Source organism: Rhopalosiphum maidis, chromosome 2 (genome assembly GCF_003676215.2).
Source record: "Rhopalosiphum maidis isolate BTI-1 chromosome 2, ASM367621v3, whole genome shotgun sequence".
NCBI lineage: Eukaryota > Metazoa > Arthropoda > Insecta > Hemiptera > Aphididae > Rhopalosiphum > Rhopalosiphum maidis.
This window is the reverse complement of record NC_040878.1, coordinates 14,107,647-14,114,384: the sequence shown is the minus strand read 5'-3', so window position 1 is coordinate 14,114,384 and position 6,738 is coordinate 14,107,647.

Here is a 6,738-nt window from a genome sequence, read left to right as displayed (position 1 = left end):
TTTTATATTTTACTTATTTTATTTTTATCTTGTTTTAGTGGTAAGTCCTCTGTGCAAAAACGTGTACAGCGTAAAAAATTAACAATATATATTAATACGTGTATACTGTATATGTTATAAATAACAGTAATAATATAAAACTAAGAAACTATATTATAAGTGGTTCATTGGCTAAATAGTTAGTGTTAGTGCATGAGGTACATAAAAATAAGGTACAATGGAAAGTCTTAGACACCGAGGACTAATTTAAATCAAATTCTGATACTTTGTACTTTAAAACAAATTAGAGACAAAAGTTCGGAAAATTCTGATTTTTCCATTCATAAAAATTGACCTTAAAATCACTCATAATAATGTTATAGAGCTGCAATAGGTAAAATTCCATATATTTTACGCACTTAATGAGTTGCGATGTACATATGTAGGTATATTAGACATATACAGTGTTACACGTTATATCTACGTAGAATTGTACGTAAACGATATACGAGTACACGTTTAAACTTTTAAAGTATATACATTTGTGTACATTGTTTTCGTTCTGTTTACTTAATATTTTTATTTAACTGAACGTATTTCATTTTGTGAATATGTTTTTATTATGAATTTAACACAGATGATAAATACGTATATATATCACGTCATATGCGCAATGAATCGGCGTTAAGCTAGACTATAATATAAAGGCAGTACTATTACGCACCTTGCAGTTATTTTTGCGTAATATATTATTCAAATATTAAACTGACTAAACAGATAATATTTGAGCAATAGTTGAAAAACAAATTTGTTATTAATGCAGAGTTCTAAAATTACAACTTAAACTAATAAACAATGGAGTATCAAATTGAAAATACTGATAAGCTTTAGTGTCAATAGCTGAGTACTGACGAAAATTTTGTTCGATTTTTTTTTTACTTGGGATTTTACTGAGTTATACACAATAATTGTATACATATTAATATATTATTAATGCAATATTCATAAACAAATTACAAATAAGCTCGGGACGTCTTATTTTAGACTAATAGTTAATAATAATAAAAATCCACATATCTTATTTGATAGCTTATTTGTTGTTAAATAACCAATACATTTGCTTTCAATGAATCAATAATCCAATATTTTATATAAATATACACATTTTCAAGATTATTATTACATTTAAAAAATATTTAAGATATATGAATATTTTCATCAAAAAACCAAACTCCACAAGATATAAAACAAGGATATAATTTAATAAATATTAAATATTTAAAACAATTGCAAATTAAAAAACTAAGTATTTTTTGTGTTTTCATAATCTTGGAATATTTCCAGAAATGCATTTGTTTTATTTTGCATAGCTACTAAAGTTTGTTATTTTTAAATTATTAATATTTTGTTTTTAAAGAAATTTTTAACTTGATGAGTTATGTATTATTCTAATACTCTGCTTGGAATAAAGTTAACTCGGTTAGGTTATTTTAAACATATATGATTGTTTAGCTGCAATACAAAAATAAACAATTCAATAAATAATTATTTCGAAAAACGTGTATTTTTTTTATTTTAATGAGCATTAAATGATTGCTATGTAAGATAAATAATTTTTCTTAGCTTTAATTAAATTTGTTTATTTAAGTATCATTGTAAATCTATAGCAATATTGATACATTTTTATTTTTTTTTCATCATCGACAAAATCGCTATTTTTATGAAATTCAAATAAGTAGTATTGTTTGAAAAAAAATCTAATATTTTACACTACGTTCACATGCTATATTGTTAGTTGCCTACTAATTAATCAAAATAAAGTACTGTAAAAAAGCTTGTATATAACTTTAAACAGAATAAAATAATCATTGTCTACCCCTTTCCCCCATTTATTTGTTTGTTCTAATAACACATAAACTAAATGACAACTAACAACGTGCATATTTAACTAAACTTTCGAGTTTCAACTTTCACTAGTGTTACTTATTTAATAAGTACACCGTGAGTAGCACATTTCGATCGTTACTACAATCATTATTATCATTTAACACGACACCTCATCGATGTCATTTTCACTTGCCAACTTTTCGCAAATCCTTCAACAACACTTTAATGTTGTATAATACAAAAATAGTGTAATCTATAAAATGATTCGTCCTCAAATATGACATAAACTTATGGGAACATGATTGATAATGTAAATAAATGTATTAATTTAATTAGTTACATTTTTATTTACAACACAATATGTATAATTAATAGTTATAGTTATTATATGTATAATATCATACGTAATATAATAAGTAATAATTTGATAGTTTTATATTTTCATATTTATAAGTACACTTTACACTTATTATCTTGAATAATAAGATTATATGGTAGATACTATTTCACCGTGATAAGGTCACTGAGTGTTTATCTAGTTATATTGATTAACTGTCAAATCAAGTTAATAATACATTTAATTTATACATATAAAAATACAATTTTGACTTTAATAAGTATTTTACATTTTAAGTCAGAAAATGTACAATATACTAAAGATAAAATAACCTAAGTTTCAACTTATAAATATAAAAACCTCAGCATGTTAATCCAAATGGGCGTGTATTCAAGAGGTGTGGTGTCTATATCATAAATATAAATGTAATGAAAAACGTGTATTTTAAATACAATTTGATTGAATTTCTTTTTCAAAATTTGTTATGTACAAAATGAAAACTATGTAGACTTTAATTTAATGTAAAAGTAAAATTTTTATCCATATCTCGATTAAATACAACTTGTAAATGAAATATGTTGGTTATTTTAGATATTTATTATATTATTGAGAAAAATATTGTTTTCTATTATACAATATACAGTTTAACTACTTAACATACTATATATTCTACTAGGTAATAAAATGTTTAATCTTATAACATAGGTTAAAATATATATTATTTATAAATTTCAGTGTTTATACATCGAGCATATAAATGATCATCATCTATTTTGAAAGTTTCTGAACTTAAAATGCTCATTAATAAGAAATTAATATTAGTTCAATAATCGATAATAACTATAGATGATTCATTTTATTTTAAATAATTAGCTTAAAATCCAAACAACGTAGATTTCCATTTAAAATAAGTAAAAGGTATTTATTTCATTAAAAAAAAAAAATATTGGCTCAACCTTAAAATAATTTATTATTTCTTTTTATAAGATTCATAAATTGACCATAATCTTGCAGTCATTGAAATCATTATTTAAACGGGTATTTATATATATAAAAATAATTTTTTTTAAAAATGACAAACAAAACACTTTTACTTAACCACATAAGCGAGGATAACGACTGTAATATATCTTAAATACGTATTTCAAAATGTTTTGACAAAAATTATTCGTTGAAACTTAAATGGCATCTATACCAGTCGTCAAACATTTGGCTCGGATAGCTGATTTATTTGTTATTACCACAAAAATGTGTTTAAATAAAATGTATAAACAAATAAATACATAGTTTATAAAATTTGTTAGTCTTAAACTGTGTTAGTATATATTAGTATATTACAAAAATACATCACTCATTTAGTCGTTTACTCGTAGTATAATAAATTATTCTATAGCACAATAATGGAATGACAATATTTGAAGGTAAAAAGAAGAACTTTTTTATTTTTTGGACTTTTTTTCCTGTTTAATTGACAGCAGAGGAGGCTCTGTGTGGAAAATACTACTCAGCAATTATTTGGATTTAAATGTATTTGATTGTATTCGATTTCTGTATAATGAAGTTGGAATATATAATATTATTGTGTTTTATAAAAAAACATTTGATGTAACATTTTGACAGATTGCTTTAACGAGACGATTATTTATTAATATAATTTTATTGATTCTATACACTATCTACGCGTTCATTTAAGAGAAAATAATAAACACGTTTAAACCACATCTAATTTGAATTGACAATTTTTAAATAGAAATGATTTATGATTATCCTGATCAACATGAATAAAATATAAATATATCATATAAATTCATAAAATTAAAACTATATTAAATTTACTATAAAACCTAGTTACCTTGCAATTTTATCATGATTACCTGAAATATAATTTTATATTTTATAGTATTAATTTATATGATTTACATACTCAATAATTTTAATTTCAAAGTTTTAATGTACTCTTATAGGAATATAACAGTAGATCCATAATAATATACTCAGTGATAGACAAGTTTTCAGTTAAATGATATTGATATCAAATTGAGAACGTAAATATAATTTTTATTGATTAGTATTTTACATTCAAAGTATAACAAGTAAAATATTGATTTTATAATAAAATATTTTATTACGTGTACTAAAGATATTATTACCTACCTAATAACTATATCCCCAATCATATACTGGAAAGTTTATTTAGTTTTATTTAGTTAATTTAGATATATACTTATTAATTGCACACTTATATAGGATAAACCAGTGTTCAAAACGTTCGTCGAAAAAATAAATTCGTTCACATTCTAAATGAATAAACATATTGTGTATGTTTACATTTTAATTTTTCAAACAAACATTCATGTTTAAATTCCCTACAAAAACGAACGGTTTCATATGGTTTTTCACAGTCTATAGCATAATAATTAGTTATTTATTCATGTTTCCAACTCATTACACTACATTATAATAATGATCATCATTATCATTTATGTTAATAAAAATTGTATAATAGTTGTTTTTTTACTTATTTCTCGAAGCTTATGTATGTTATACTTGTTAATAATTTAATCATTGTTCAGTTTGTTAGTTTTAGTAATCACTTATGATCTTTGTTGCTGTTTTTTACTATCCTAATTACGTAATTAAGTTACTGTAGGAATAGCGGGTGTGAATGAGTAAGGAAGATGAACAGAGAGGAAAGCTTATGGTAATTCTCAGCTCTTACGTATAGTATAAACTATAAATAACTGTTATGTATTGTTTATAATGGTGGGAAGAATCTTAGTTAGAAAAATTATTTTTTAATTTTTGTACAAAACCAAAACATAATTAAAAGTATACGCAACGATGACCTACAACAAAAATTAAAATTTGATAAAATAATAGTATTAAAAATAAACGTAGTTGGAAACTTTGAATGCCAAAATAATGTTTTCAGTGAACGCGTTATTGTTAAATACCTACTAAAGGATATATTAGGTTAGGTTAAGTTAGACGCTTGAAGAAATGTATAAAGATAATATAAAATACTGTAAAAAATATATATATATGTATATTCAAACAATATTCTTACTTTATTTTATTTTAAAATACAGTTTTTAAACGTAAATTTATTAAATGATTTTACGTATGATACAATAAATATTATCATAACCGAAAATTGAAAACATACCTATAATAAATTTAGCAATACGATATTTTATATTATTAAATTAATGTTTGTTAATAAAAAAATATTTAAGTGATTTTGAACATTTAAAGAATTGAACGACTTGTACTTAAGCATTGCATCGCCCGTTTTAAAAATGTTAACACATACATTGTAAATAATGCAGAAACGACTGTTATTTTTACTTTTTAGTGATTTTTTTAAATAAATTACAAATTTACATAAATTATTAAACGTTAAGCTACAATACATCAAATAGTTTTCACTTAATTATGTTTTGACTTGAATAATATTATGCACGTTTAATGCTGATTTATGAAAAAAAAAATTAAGAACCTCAAAATATAAACATCTAACTATGAACTGTTTTCGGAGAAAAATATTTATATACTCAACACTGTTGTTTCAACAGATGATTGATTGGTTTTTTTATGCACTAATGTACTATACTTAAATGTATAAAAGTCGACGTCCAAAAAATAGTGCTATTTGTCGACTAACGAAAATGGTGCCAACCAAGCCGCGTATAGGTAGGTTAGGTTAGGTTATATATAAATACAAGTGATCGAAGTGTTGTCAATGTGTGCGAACACGTTAACACGTGGTAAAATCACGTCATATCAATATATTATCGTGATTATAGTTATTACACACGAGGAGACGATACGTTCGTTTTCATATTACCCACATAATATTACATAGGCAGACCTACAGAAATTCGAGTTTCGTGAAATCCTTTGAACCATATAGTTCAACCAAAATGAACCGAAATCCCAGGACATTCAAATCAACGGACACACGTCGATCCGACGACGTTTTATCGTCCGTATAGGACCCACCGGGACACGATATCATCATATTATTATGCAACGATGTCCGATGTATACAAATATGTCACACGATTTCGCGACATGTGTATAGTGTGGACTGTGCAGAGTATACATAATATTATACCGTGCGATGTACAGCGCACGTCGAGCCGCGCGGCATCGGCGGGGCGCGTCAAAACTCGCGGGCGCATGACGTCATGCTCGTCGGCGGTGAACACGACCGTGACGTCAGCGCGCCGTACGCCCGCGGTCCGGCGAAAAACACGGCCGCCGCGCGTTTCATTTACGGAGTTGTTGCCTTGGTTTTTCCGCCTACAGACACCATCGGCGGCGGCGGCGGCGGCACCGTTCACCGGTCGCGCCGCATAGGCAACGGCCGGCCGGTCGTTCGGCGGACACACGCGTGCAGTGTACCTAACCGTCGCGGAGGACCGGCCGTCGCGTAAAAAGTCCTCGGCGCGCACACCCTATCCGGACGGCGACCAGAACGCCAACAGGTGCGGACGCGCGCGCACACATGAAATCTGTACCTACGTAATAAC